This window comes from Aythya ferina (genome assembly GCF_964211825.1).
Source record: "Aythya ferina genome assembly, chromosome: 2".
NCBI classification, from domain to species: Eukaryota; Metazoa; Chordata; class Aves; order Anseriformes; family Anatidae; genus Aythya; species Aythya ferina.
Window position 1 is genome coordinate 7269397 of NC_140297.1, and position 13894 is coordinate 7283290.

Sequence of the window (13894 nt, forward strand, 5' to 3'; positions counted from 1 at the left end):
AACGCCTAAAATGGAATTAGATGCACGCATTTATGTAACTAAATCCCACATGAGTTCTCTACTGAGTACAAAGGGATCTTAGACATCTGGCTCACATGGAGACACCTACACACTGAAACCCAAATTTAGGTGTTTTAGTTAATCTGCCAGCTGAACCCACCCCTTTACTTGGAGATTTCCTGAGCTGGCAGCTGCATTAGCATTATGCTTAACGTGCCTCAAAGGACATTTTTTCCATTTCCATTTCTAATCCGCTCAGGAGAGTTTTTATACTTTTGACCTCCATGATATACTTGCAGCAATTTACAACTGTAACTCAAGAGCAAACATTCTTTGCTTCTTTTCAATTCATTACCTGAAAATTTCACTCAAGATACCTAAATCTCGTGCTGCAGGAAACACAGTTCACTTTTTCAACAACAGAAGACTTTAAACCATTACCATACTCCTTCATAGTTCTTTTCCAGGTTAAATTGTTCTAGTTTATTTCAACTATTTTTAGAGAAGCAGTTCCACAGGTCTGATCAGCTTCATGCTTTTCTAAGGAGGCAATTCCATATCTTTAATCAACTTGTCATTTTTCTCTGTACCTTTCTTTGTGCTTTAGGGAGAATTCCTTACAATGTTCAACATGTCCAAGCACTTCAGGTTTTACAACAGTATCCCGTCTTATTCTTTGCTCGTGTCCTAACATACCTAACATCCTCTTAGCCTTTTCACCTACTACAGAGCACAGAACTGATATTTTCAATAGACTAGCCACAACAGCTCCACAGATTCTTTCCTGTGCGCTACTAATGAATGTAAGGGTATGTGGGATGAACTTGTTCTACAGGCTTTTCCTCAGTAGTAGATAATAGTTTCCCTCTTCTATCTAGACATCTATTTTTGCAAAGCTGTTCAGAATATAATCTCTTCAAGATCTCCCCTAACTTTCAAATTTGTTGAAAATGGCCCAGGAGTTTGAGAGCATTTGAGAAGAAGGAACAGATCAGACAAACCCATATACATACATACTCTGAATTTTCATTTGACCTTCTCTCTTTTGGAAAGTGGGCAAAAAAAAATAATGATATTTAACAAAAATAACTGGAAGGGAAATCTGGGGAGCAACCAGATATGTGTCCTGTTTGCTTAAGTACACACACACACACAAAAAAAAAAAAAAAAAAAAAAAAAAAAAAAAAAAAAAGGCCAGTGCTTTCAAGGGCTTGTTTATTCATTCGAAAGTGTAATCATGTATAAACTCTACTAGGCAATGCGCAGACTCTGCCTTTAGTCATGAACAGCCCCTACACAAACTATTATACAGGAAATCACTGAAACAAATGCAATTTATCCCAGTTATTAAAAGAACAGTTGGTGTTTCCTCCAGTCTCCTCTATCACAGGTGGTCAACTTTGTTCTGAATGATCTGGATTTAGAAGAATAATATACATTAATTCTATCTGGGGATATTCCTCTTCTTTTTCATAAAGTAGAAGAGACAATTTAAGAAATTAGACAGGGCGTACAGAATATCTTTTGTAGCTCAGTGTCTCTTCCTCATATCATTTCTGTGTCCAAGATGTGCCAACAGAAGGAACATTTAATAAATGAAATTTCAGTGCTTGAGTACTTATGGATCCCAAATTCTGACTGTAAGCCATACTGACATAGTATTACTTCAGGTTGCTATTTCTAGCCAGCATTTTTACATGAATTCTTGTCCCTTGCTGTGAACATATAGGAAGTGGAGCGATTAGTTAAACTAATGACTTATTGTAGAGCATATTAAACAATTGGGCTAGAAAGATTGTCATTATCAGGGATTGAGAAATGACGTATGTCTCAAGGTCCTTACAGTGAATGACACTAAGAAGTAGCAGTTTATTAATTGTTAATAAAATGATAATCCAGGCACCAAGGAACATCTTTTCAGCAAGAACTAAAATAGCTATTTGGGTAGATTAAATACCTGGAATTACAGGGTAGGGAAGAACTGTCCAAACTAGAAGGACTACAAGGATAATCATTCTGCAGAAAGCAGATAGCATATGCACTGAGACTGCTTTTACTTAAAACAGCTTAACACACACCTACAATCCTCAGGCTAAATTATTACGAATGAGAGATCAAAGCTGTATATTAGCCATTATGAAATAGGAATTATGAGAAGCTGGCTGATGGGGATGCTATCTCATTTAATTGCACATATTACTTTCATCTTGATCACTGCTGCCTCCTTGCCATCTGCCAGCTAACTCCTCCATGGACTGTCACTCCTTTTTTTCTCTTACTGGAGCTTCTGATTACATGCTGCCCTTTTGGTCCCTGTACTTCAATGCTATAGCTACAGTTTTTTTGACAAGTTCTGTTATTCTGTTCTGCTTGTGTTATTATGAAGCACCTTGTTGTAATGTCTGAATACCAGGGCCAATATGCTCCAAATAATGGACTCAGGTGTGTCAACGTTGTTTAATTTGCACTTCACTAAAATAAAACCTGCCATCCTCAAAATGTCATTCAGCAGCAAGCAAAAGGTGCAGGCAGCTCAAGTTTTTGCATGTGGGTATGCTCAGAAAAGCTTCCAGTCCTGACTATGCTGTCAGGAAGTCAACACTTAGTTCATTCCTAAACCTTGCCAGGGTTTACAAACTCAAAATGCCTTCCAGTATCACTCCTCAAAGGACACCCACCAAGTCAGGTTCTGCACAAATACAGGTGAGTGGTGAAGCTGCCCCACCACTCTTTTGTCTGAAAATCAGTGGTTAGATCACTTTTCTCTGGATCTGAAAGATCTGAGAGCTCAACACTCCGTTCCACCTGGCAGGATGTCAACTCTTGTCCCGGTAGGTGTGCTTTAACTGCAATGCTCAGGTTATTTCAGCATTGTTGTGGTTGATTTCTCTCAGCTTCTTCGTCAGCTTTCTTCGTCTTCCTGCCGAACTGCTCCATTCTGCAGGTGATAATCACTGGGTCAGAAGTATAAGAGTAATAATAACTTTATAAATGAACAGCTGGGGCCCGATTTCAGACTTTTGTTTTCTAGGCAACTAACCCATCAACCTCTAGACCTATTCTTTCTCACAGTTTAATACTAATTATACACAGAAAGAAGAACAAATTTCAGAGGTGCTACTGAATATTCTCTGCTAGGGCAGCTGCTAGTGTCAGGCAGGTATTTGTAATTTCTTCAGGGCATGAAATTAGTCCCACACACGCCAGATAACTCCACGGCAAGGAAACCCACGCTATTTAACCCAGACATCCCCTGCCAGCCTGACCTCCAGCTGCCTCTTTTCTCCCCTTCAGAGCCCTACAAGCACTTCCAGACACCCTTTAAGACCATAAAGCTTAAAGCTGAGGGACTGGAGAGGGTTTTTGCCCTCGGAAAAAACTGCGAGCGAGCTTCTGGCTATCACCCTCAGGGCTGTGCAAAAAGGTACAGCAGCTGAGGGTAGCAAAACCGAACAAACCCAACCCTAACCCCGGGGTGGGGAGACTGAATCCACCCAACCTGACCCCCTGAGGTGCTTCGGAGCCGCGCACAGCTCATGGAGGAGAAAAAAGGGGCGAAAAACCCTGCCACAAGCCCTCCGCCCGCAGCGCTCGCCATCTTCTCGAGCCGCCTCACCCCCCCCCCGTCATGGCGGCCGCGCCCCGGCCGCGTCACGTGGGGGAGGAAGAGGAGGAGGAGGAAGAAAAAAGGGGGAGGAAGGGGAAAAAAAAAAAAAAAAAAAAAAAAGGAGGAGGAGGAGAATAAGGAGGAGGAGGAGGCAGCGGTTACGTGGTGCTGCTGTGGGGCGAGCCGCTGCCGCCGCCACTACCGAGGGCAGGGGGCGGGCGGAGGGACCATGCCGCCGCCGCGGTGAGTGCGGGGCGAGGGGCAGCCCCAGGGCGAAGGGTAGCCCCTGGGAAGGGGGAATGAGGGACCCGATCGGTCCCCGGTTGCCTTGGGGTCGCTGGATTTTCATCTCGTTTGTCGTTCCCGTGGCTTCCAGCGCGGGCTCGGCGACATCGCGGCTCCCTTTCCGCCCTCCCCTCAGGCTGTTTCGCCTGGCTCCAGCCCTCGGCGCTGCCGTGGGGGATTTTCCTCTTCGGTCTGCGGCTCCTGGAGGGGGCTGTGGGGTGGGATGGTGGCAGCCGACAGCAGCAGCCCCCCCTCAGGTTATCCGGGGGGCTCACGGTGCCTGTGCCGCCACCTGCCCCGTGTCGCCGTGCCCCCCCCGGGGACAGTGGCCTCAAAGGCTCGGCAGCGCAGCCCCTGCTCTTCCCAAGGGAAAATCCCCCCAAATCGGGGCCTGGTTTTGCTGCTGCTCTGTGAATAATCAGTGTTTTATCCCTTTTATCATGTTGGGAGTGCAGGTTTCTGCTTCTGACAGCGGTGAAACCTCCTCACGCCAGGGTGCTAACTACACAGGTGGGCAGCAGCTCTCTGCTGATCCACCTAATTTCTCTTAAAAATGCTTTTCAAGTAAGACCCCTTCCCATCTGTCCTCACTTACAGCAGCCTGTAAGCGACACGAAATATTTCGAATACTTTCTGAGATAGCATCTGCCTCTTATTTATTTATTTTATGGATCCCGTCTTAATGGGGAACTGTTCGCAGGCATCCCCGGTTAACTTAAGAGGACCCGAGGGCTCGGGGGGGATGGCACCCAGCTCTCCTGGCTGTGTTTCTGCCTTGCTGCCTTCTGGAGAATGTCTCTGCACGTATAAAACCACCTGGCTGGAGTTTCTAGGCCCCGTTGTATCATCCTAACGGCCCAGGTGGTTCCAGATAAGAGGCTTTTGATTAGCAAGTGATTGGCCTCCCCCAGTAAAACCGCCTCTGAAGAACCGCGTGCCTTCTGCATAAGCTCTTCCTCGTCTCAGGGTAAGATAAGCTCCTGTGGAGTTTCAGGAGCTCTTCTGCAGCAGGGAAGGGAAGAAATAGCACTGCAGCTCTAATGAGCCTTCGTCTCGCAGCCTTGGAGGAGGAAACCAGCAGGCTACGTGACACGTTTTGGGTTAAGAGGTTCTTGCTGCAGGTTTCAGGGCCTGGTGTGTGCCTTCTGCTGTATGATTACTTTGCTTTGGAGCAGGCGTGTCGATACCCCAGTTATACCTGGGTGTAAAACTGGAAGGAATTCCTGGTAAGCTACTGTGTTGATGGGAATGAGTGAGCTTGGATCGTCCTTCTCATAGCGGTGTAAAATAACAGTACGTGTGACTCAGGCTTTTTAGAGGAAAAAAGCCCCCAAAACAGCCTACCGAGGGAAATAGTGGTGAATTATTAATGTAGCAAACTGTTCTATACAAAGTATCTTCTTGATAGTAAATGCTACAGAAACAAAAGTTTCTGTTGCAGGTAAAGTGCCTGTGTGGGGAGCAGGGCAAGGTCATACAGATGAGAAGAACAGAAGTATCTGAGTAGGTGGTAAATCTGGGCAACTTGTGTCTTCAAGCAAGAGAGAAGAGCATACATACTGCAGGGGTGGAAAGAACAGAGGGAGGATCGTTCTTAATTAAGTTGCCCTGCCTTGGAGCATACTGTAAAATGGTGTGGTCTGAGCAGCCATATGTTGATTACAGGGACAGGGAAGTAAAGGGAGGCTTCCAGCTGAAAGGACAAGGTCAAATTTAGGGGGCTTGGGGTTTCCAGAGAACCATCCTAACCTCAATTGTTCTGTAATTCTGTGAAACTGAGGGAAAGTTGTTCCTTTCAGTGACAGTTCCTAAACTGTTCTGTCTGTCTGACTAGGCAGTACCATAGCTATGGGTATCTCCTAAACTCAAGTAACTTACATTTTGGAGAGATGCTGCAATACAACTCCGTTTCTTGCTGTCAAAGAGCAAGAATAGGCCCGTGTATTTCAAGTGCAGGAACTCATGTGTTTTTTTGGTTTTTTTTTTTTTTTTTTTTTTTTTTTTTTCCCCTCAAAAAAGTATTACAGGGGTGAAGTCTTTCAATCCCTGTTAGGTTGTGGGAGATGGAAACTATCTTGATCCTTATCTGAGGTTTCATTTCAAAACATATGGTGGGTTACGGAGAAGAATGCATCTGCTGTTGCAGCTACTGTGTTAATGTATCAAGTACTGTTAGTACAGAGCCTTTGGCTGTTAAAGCAGTGTTTAGCAGCATGAGAAAATGGATTTGTTTGGCTCGTTTTGCATAAAAGTTAATGGTATCTACCACATCTTTCAGCTGTGCTCCAGCACGTTTCTGGTGTGAGTCAGCATTGTGTAATTAGTGTAAATCCTTTATTGTAAAAACCAGTAATACGGTGCAAGAAAAAAGGGCAGAATTAGGAAGCTGTTGATACTGCTTCAATCAAAAGCTGACTTCAAGCCTACTAAGCTTCAGATATTGCTGTATGACCTTCTGAACTCCTTCACCATGCTGTGAAAATACAAACCTGTGGGTTAAACAGCTGATGGTGTTACCAAAATAGAAAGTATGGATTGAAATGCCTGTAAGAGTGATGTGCTGTATCTCTGCCTTTTCTTGTGTGGTCTAGGTTTTCTTGCAGCTCTTCACGTTTTTGAAACTGGACTATAGCCCTCAGGGGTAAATCAACTTTTCCACTCTCTTTCCAAACCCCTAATATGGGGAACCTCAGGATTTCCTACTTGTACTTTGTTTTATCATGTGAGCAAGAAATAGATGTGCAGGCTAGGGAGGAGTCTATACCCCACTAACCTGTAATGCTCGCAGGTGGGCAATTAGATGTCTTTGCTGGCAAATAACTGAGCTCAGGGCAGGTGAGCTGTTGTGGTTTTCTTTCTTGTGGAGGTAGTAGCTGTGCAAGGTTCTGCATTTTGGAGGCTGAGCGTTTGCACTGACTGACAAGTTGATACCTTATCGGCTCTGCTGGCATGCATGGTCTCTCTAATCCCTCTTGGCGTGGAGCAAGCTACCTGAATGGAAATCACTTCTCTTGCCATGCAAGAGGGAAGGAGTATGTGCACAAAGAAGCGTAGGAGAGACATTAACACGAGGTAGCTGCTTATCTGCAGTAACTTAATTGTGTAATTCCTGAGATTCAAGCCGTAAGGTGCAGCACTGTTTAAGAAGTCAGATTTTAAATGGACAGGTTCAGCTAACAGACCTGCAGAGGCACGCAGAAAGCAGGGTTCCTTAGTAAATGATGGCTATGTGACATGCTGATTTAAACAAGTGCTTAATGAATGCTAAGAGCATCTAGAGGTCTTGGTTTTAGTTTATATAAAGCCGTCCAAGCATTGCTTGGCTAAGTGGCATGGATTTTCTTGTGCAGACAAGGGTTAAATTAGATGCTTTAAACCTCAAAGGTGAGCTGAATTAAGAGAGATCCTCTTCCAGGAAGCACAGAACTCTATCCTGTTCTGATGCACATCTCCTTATAAATCAATCTTTATAGGTATTTTGACTATTTTGCTAATTTCTGAAGTGTAGCGTCAAGAACAGATGATTTTATGGGTCCTGTTGACACCTCTTATGCATTTGTTGGGGAGTTTGCTTTTTAGAAGTGCTTTCTTTAGTCATCTGTTCCTTGGAATACCTTAATTTTGGCAGTTAGCATGTCTTATCTCTTGCTTCAGCAGATGCTGAGACTCATGGCTTGTGAAACAAGAGCAAACTAAGTCTTGGATTCCATGCTAACCCTCTGCACTATCAGTGAGTTGGAAACTGTGACTTCTACTGAAATGGGAAAACGAAAGAACAGCAGATCAACAGTGCTATTGCAACATCCTCGATTTCAACATCGAAATCGTGAGAATGTTTTTGTATTAAAAGCGTTGGCAATAGATAAGCAGAAGAGAAGTGACCAGTAGGGGATGGAGAAGGACTTTCCTTGGAAGAGGAGGGAAGCTTGTCCTTACAAACATGTAGAAGGAAATGAAAAAGAAAATTAAATATTGGCATAACTTGCACAAGTTTGCTTTCCATACAGACAGTGTGAAATCTGCATGCTGGTGATTTATCACTCTAATCCAGGAGTTAAAATCCACATTTTTTTTTCCCCAGAAACATGCCCATAGAAGGTCTGTTTGCTGATGCGTTTGGAAAACTCCCTACCCTACTGTCAAATACAATATTTAGCAATATAAGTTTTTATTAAACTTAATAGCTTAGTTCATATGCATGACTGAAAGTGTCTTCATTGACTCCATCTATAGATAGGGTTGTAGCAGTAATGGTAGGTACCTCTTTTGTTTGTATTACTGGATTTTATTAAGAAAGTGAAAAGAGTGTCTCCTCTGCAAGAGTTTACAGGTGGGCTCTTTCGGGGAGAAGCAAGAATGAGTTCTTGCTCTTCTAACCCAGAGTTTCACTTGATATTTGTGTTATTTCTGCTTATTGTGCCCACAGAACCTTTGATGTGTTTGCCTTAATGCATCGTTTGGGTTTAACAGGAGGAACTGAGGCAGTGAGTTTCCAAGGATCTCATCAAAATTCGTAGCAGAGCAAATAGTTCAACCAGAACAGCCTGTGGCTCCATCTGATGCCTTAACCATGTGGGTGTCCTGGTTCAGTCCGGGAGCTGGAGGGAGAAGATGGAGTTGGTTTGTACCATCAAGCTTCCTCTCTAGTATTAATGGCTTGAGACAGTGAGAAAATGGGAGAACTAGAGAGAAACTAGTGTGCGGAAGTGACTTTTAACTTCTGTTGTGAAAATAGATCCACAAGCAAGAAGATGGGAGGGTTTCTGAAAAAGCTCCTTACTGGAGAGGAAAAAAAAAGTCTCTTGTTGTGTTGTTCCAAATGGTGTGGACTCTGTGCTAAAGCTTGAAGCGAAAAACTCCAAGTGACCTTTGTTTCTGGACATGAGAAATGCAAATGGACATCGGGTTCAATTAAACACACTGCTTTTAGCATTTCTTGCAGTTCTGTGTGTTTTAGCAATGGCCAACCATGCGGGAGAAGCCAGGCTGTAAGACATGGGGGATCTCACTAAGATTCTGCTGTCTCTTCATAGTACAGAGAACCTCACTAGGAGTTAACTCATTCTCTCAGCTTCTAAAGTATTAAATGAGTTAAAAGCTGAGAGGATGAAAGTAAGCAGCTGAGAATGAGCAAAACATCTTCGATCACAGGTATGCCAGCTTTTGTGGATTTAAGCCCTAACTTGTCTTCACCTCCCTCACAGCTGTAGTGCTAGGTTTTACCTTTTTGCTTTAAACAAATACATCTTTGAGCACTAATATCAGTTGCTCAAGCTCCACGGAGATGTTTGGTGCAGGGCTGACCAAAGCGAGCTGCACATGCAGACTGCAGAGCCGCAGCGAGCAGCTCGCCGCCTCCTGTTGCCTGCCTGTGGCAATTTCTGGCAGCTGACTGTAAGCGAATGCAACGCGCCTGGGCTGCAAACGTAGCACTGCTGTCATATTTGTTTACGTAAGTTTCTGCATTTTGAAAACAAAAATCCTCCAGAAAAAAAAAAAAAAGAATCAGCCTTGTAGGATTTGTGGGAAATAGGCTCGGAAGTCGTAGTGAATTCTGTAACATAATGCTGTAGGGCAAGGTGCAACTTAACCATCCTCATTAAGTCAGCATTACAGAGTTCTTAGTTCTGTAGGAAATAAAGTAATTGCAGCAGCTTTGCAGTTTATACAAGCTCAGGTAAAGTTTTTTTTAATGAAGTTTCTAGTCTGAGTTTGCAAATGCATATTTTGTATGCAGCTGTTGATTTCAGTACTGATCTCTGCACAAGGGGATATCTGCTTGGAGGTAACTGCAGAATCAGGATTTGCAAAAAAAATATCTATGGTCAGTAGTCACAGGCTTAAAGCTGAGCCCAGTCAACTCCAATTTTCACTGCCTCACTGCAAAGTACTTCAGTGAGGTCTGTTTTATTGCCAAATCTCCTGCCAGCTTTTCTGGCAGGAGGGCTGCCAAATTAAGTTTCTAATTTTTTCTGTTTTTTTTTTTAAACTGGATAATGTTTTCACTCTGCTTGTAGAAAGCTGGAAAAAAAAGCTCAGAGCACTTTGAAGAATTTTCTAAAAAGATGCATTTGAGCAGAAAGCATACCTAGAAAACTGCGGTCAAAATGTGGAAGTCTTCAAATTGCTAGTGATTCGGAAAATCGGGAGTAAAGGAGTTTGTGGAATTTGTATACAAACTCAATGATGGCTTTCTCTAGTTTTACTGAGGTCTGATCCACTGATGCTATGATGAAAGATTCCTTAGAAATACGCTTGCTGATTATGCTTCTCTGGTAAGTGGCAGTAAAATGACCTCACTTCTTTTTTTAAGTAAAAAAAGAAGTACTAACAGTGCTTTTGGGCGGTCTGTGCAGTGAAATGAGGAATAACCTTGTCGAGTTCATGTCCTGAACCCCCTCCAGATCAGCCTGTTGTCATAGGAAAGCTTGTGTTTGTTACCCTGTTTCCAGTAAGGACTTGGAAGCGGTGCTCAGCAGCAAAGTGTTAAGTTTCAGGCTCAGCGTTTTATTGTTCACTGAGAATGAAGACACCAACTGGATTTGACTGCTACTGCAGTGAATGTGTTTTCACGATGTAACCTTGCACTGCTTCTTTAGTGCCGACTCTTCTGGAAGAAGGTGAGCGTTTTTCTGTTCAGCTGTTCGTGTAGAAGGATTTCTTATCTACTTATTTTGCATGCACATCTGTATTTTTACTCTTATTTTGGTGAGCTTTGCAGACGTGATATGCAAGGAAGAGCTAGGTAGGTTTTAAACATTTGGAAAAGGTATTAAGCAGCTTACTTGTGTGTAGTTGACCTTGTAAGCTCGCTTACCTTTTGCATTTATATATAGTGCTGGAGGTTTTTTTTAAACTAACATTTAGATACATGGATCTTTTAATCTGAGAGATGCATTGAAATAGGAATTGTCGGCATGGTTTTATTTTTAATCCTGACATTTTCTAAGCTATACGTGAGAAGGAAGAGCTGCACTGCAAAGTGCATGCACCTTTCTTGGGAGACAACACAAAAGCAAAATTCTGGCTTCCCTGAAAGCTGGCTTTGCCAATGAGAAGAAAATCTCATTGTTTCAATTGGCAGAAAACAAATATCAGCAACTAAAAGGAAGAAGGTATTTTTAGGAGTCCATGAACTGCATGACATGTATTTCTATGCCAGATGGCTGAAAGCAACATCCAGCAGAGCAGCCCTACGGTGCAGCATGTTTGTTGGAGATCCCCCTAATGCCATGTGTGCACTTTTACTTTGGGAAACAAGTAGCTTTTGGAGGGGAGAACGGGAAAGAGGACACTGCAGCAGCATGAAGCTGTCCACAGTATAGCCCTTATTTATTCAGTGTTGAGCACTGGGATTTTGATTAACTTAACTGTCTAATCCAAGTGTACTTGCTGTCTGTAATCACAAACTGGACTGCTATGCGAATTTCCAATTTAGGGTTGTTTTTAACCCAAACTGGTGTTCTGTTAGGTTGATCGTTAATGAGAGATCCTGACTCTTATGAAACTTCTTATCTGCTTGAGGGTAGGAAAGCTCTGCAGGAGGATCTGGATAGGCTGCACCGATGGGCTGAGGTCAACTGCATGAAGTTTAACAAGGCCAAGTGCCGGGTCCTGCACCTGGGGCGCAATAACCCCAAGCAGAGCTACAGGCTGGGAGAGGAATGGTTGGAAAGCTGCCAGGCAGAGAAGGACCTGGGAGTGATGGTGGACAGTCGGCTGAATATGAGCCAGCAGTGTGCTCAGGTGGCCAAGAAGGCCAACGGCATCCTGGCTTGTATTAGGAACAGCGTGACCAGCAGGGCTAGGGAGGTGATCGTCCCCCTGTACTCAGCTCTGGTGAGGCCGCACCTCGAGTACTGTGTTCAGTTTTGGGCCCCTCGCTACAAGAAGGACATCGAGGTGCTTGAGCGGGTGCAGAGAAGGGCGACGAAGCTGGTGAGGGGCCTGGAGAACAAGTCCTACGAGGAGCGGCTGAGGGAGCTGGGCTTGTTCAGCCTGGAGAAGAGGAGGCTCAGGGGTGACCTTATCGCTCTTTTTAGGTACCTCAAGGGAGGCTGTAGAGAGGTGGGGGTTGGCCTGTTCTCCCACGTGCCTGGTGACAGGACGAGGGGGAATGGGCTTAAGTTGAGCCAGGGGAGTTTTAGGTTAGATGTTAGGAAGAACTTCTTTACAGAAAGGGTTGTGAGGCATTGGAACAGGCTGCCCAGGGAAGTGGTGGAGTCACCATCCCTGGAAGTCTTCAAAAGAAGCTTAGATGTAGAGCTTAGGGATATGGTTTAGTGGAGGGCTGTTAGCGTTAGGTTGGAGGTTGGACTCGATGACCTTGAGGTCTCTTCCAACCTAGAAAATTCTGTGATTCTGTGATTCTGTGATTCTTCATTCCAAACTTCTAGCTGTTTTTTGCATGAAAACTGTATCCATAAATGAGAACCTTTTTTGAAATACTCTCCTTGGACAGGAGAAATATGTAGGGAGAGTGTTGTTTGTTATCAACAAAAAGAAAATCCAGCATGCTTTGAAGTGAAAGATGCTGAAGAAATCTTAAAATACCTTCTTCAGTAAGGAAATATTTGAAATGGAAACTTTGAAAAAAGAAAAATGTTCCCATTCACTTCAGTGTGGCAGCCTTTTAAGCAAAGCTTTCCTATGGGCGTTTAGAAATTCCGAAAAGCTTGATAAGAGAAGTTATGTTCCTGGAGGAGGCATTCATTATATCGTTTGCATACCACTATTTTTAAATCTTCATGATTTATCCATCTGTGGTTAAAGTCCAAAAACTGAACTCCCCATCAGTATATGCTACAAGGGAGTCATTTGACAGTGATAAAAGTAGGAGTGGGAACCTAAAACTATAATTTAAATAAAATATTATAAAACACTACGTTTTTCAGACGTGTATACTCATAATTTCTTAGGTCTTCAGCAATTCATGCAACAAAGCTCTCTGTCTTTCTGTCTATAAAGTATAAAGAACATCATTGGTATTTTAAGATGATTTTTCTGCAACATGTTGATTTCAGCAGGATTTATTTTAGCTGGTGTGACACGGATTTCTGTAGCTGTGCTGAAATGACTAAACTGTTGGCTCCCAAACCTTTTACATTTGCATTTCGAAGTGACTTGCAGTGGCTCATTAAAAATAGATTTGGGTATGTCATCTCATTAAAATGAAAGGGAGAAACGATCTTATACAACAGGACAGCCCGTGGTCTGCAGCGTATTTCTCTGCGTGAGGGTTGCTGTGACTGAAGGTCTATCAGCCTTGTTTTTAGCTCTTTCCTTCTTCCAACTTGCACCTCGGTGGACAGCCCGGCTCTTCTTTCCTGCTCACATCCCTGCAGGTACCAGCAGGCTGCTGTTAGCAGCTCCAGAGCCATCGCAAAGCAAATGCTCCAGCTCGTGACCATCTTGGTGGCCTCTGGTGAGCTCGCTCCAGTTTACTGACGTTCTGGAAAATCCCCAGGTGGGTACCGTGGTCCTACAGGGGTGGTGTGCCCACATCCCCAGCAGTGCTCTGGTTGTTGCAGCCCATACGCTGCATCTCCTGGGTTCTCCAAGCTGTGTCATCAGCTGGGGAGTTTCTGTCCCAGCTTTTGGCCGTGCTGAGCCTTCTTGAGGCCTGTTTCTCCAAACAGCCTTTATGTGAGCAGTTACATGCCTGGGTTGTGTCAGGAAGAGCCACTTGATTCAGAAAGTCTGATGACCCGTCCCTTCTGTGAGGTCAAAAATTAATGGCTGGTTTTGACTGAAAGCAAGCAGGCAGGTAGATCAAATCTTGTGCTGAAATAGTCCAGTAAGAGGTTTTTTGTAAGCTGTTAAATTAGATTTTTGTTAGGTTTAGCTTTTAAATTAGAAATGTCTCTAACTTGTGTCCTGAATGTGCATTCCTTCTAGCAATGTGTGCTGGAGCCCATAAAACCCTGCAGGAAAAGCAGCCTGAGGTGTCCCTTTGTCATCTCGCTTGTCTAGTAACCATCTCTCCCTGGTGACTATTAGCAA

At 43.8% G+C, this 13894-nt stretch overlaps 1 protein-coding gene and 1 long non-coding RNA gene across 10 annotated transcripts in view; one reads left to right on the forward strand and one right to left on the reverse strand.

Moving 5' to 3' along the window:
• Positions 1–1247: 1247 nt before the first annotated feature.
• On the reverse strand, positions 1248–3618 carry LOC311430598. The gene is made up of 2 exons (XR_014688898.1): positions 3500–3618; positions 1248–2938 (listed from the first exon to the last, which is right to left on the reverse strand). It is a non-coding gene; the product is annotated as an uncharacterized lncRNA (long non-coding RNA).
• Positions 3619–3723: 105 nt separating this feature from the next.
• The window catches only part of GALNT11 (polypeptide N-acetylgalactosaminyltransferase 11), a 43511-nt gene continuing 33340 nt past the window's right edge, over positions 3724–13894 (forward strand). For 2 of the 9 annotated variants that reach the window (XM_084507340.1, XM_084507346.1), the window contains exon 1: positions 3724–3850. The gene's annotated coding sequence lies outside the window, so the exon portion shown is untranslated. The other 7 variants (XM_084507341.1, XM_084507348.1, XM_084507347.1 and 4 more) reach the window with 6 other exon arrangements.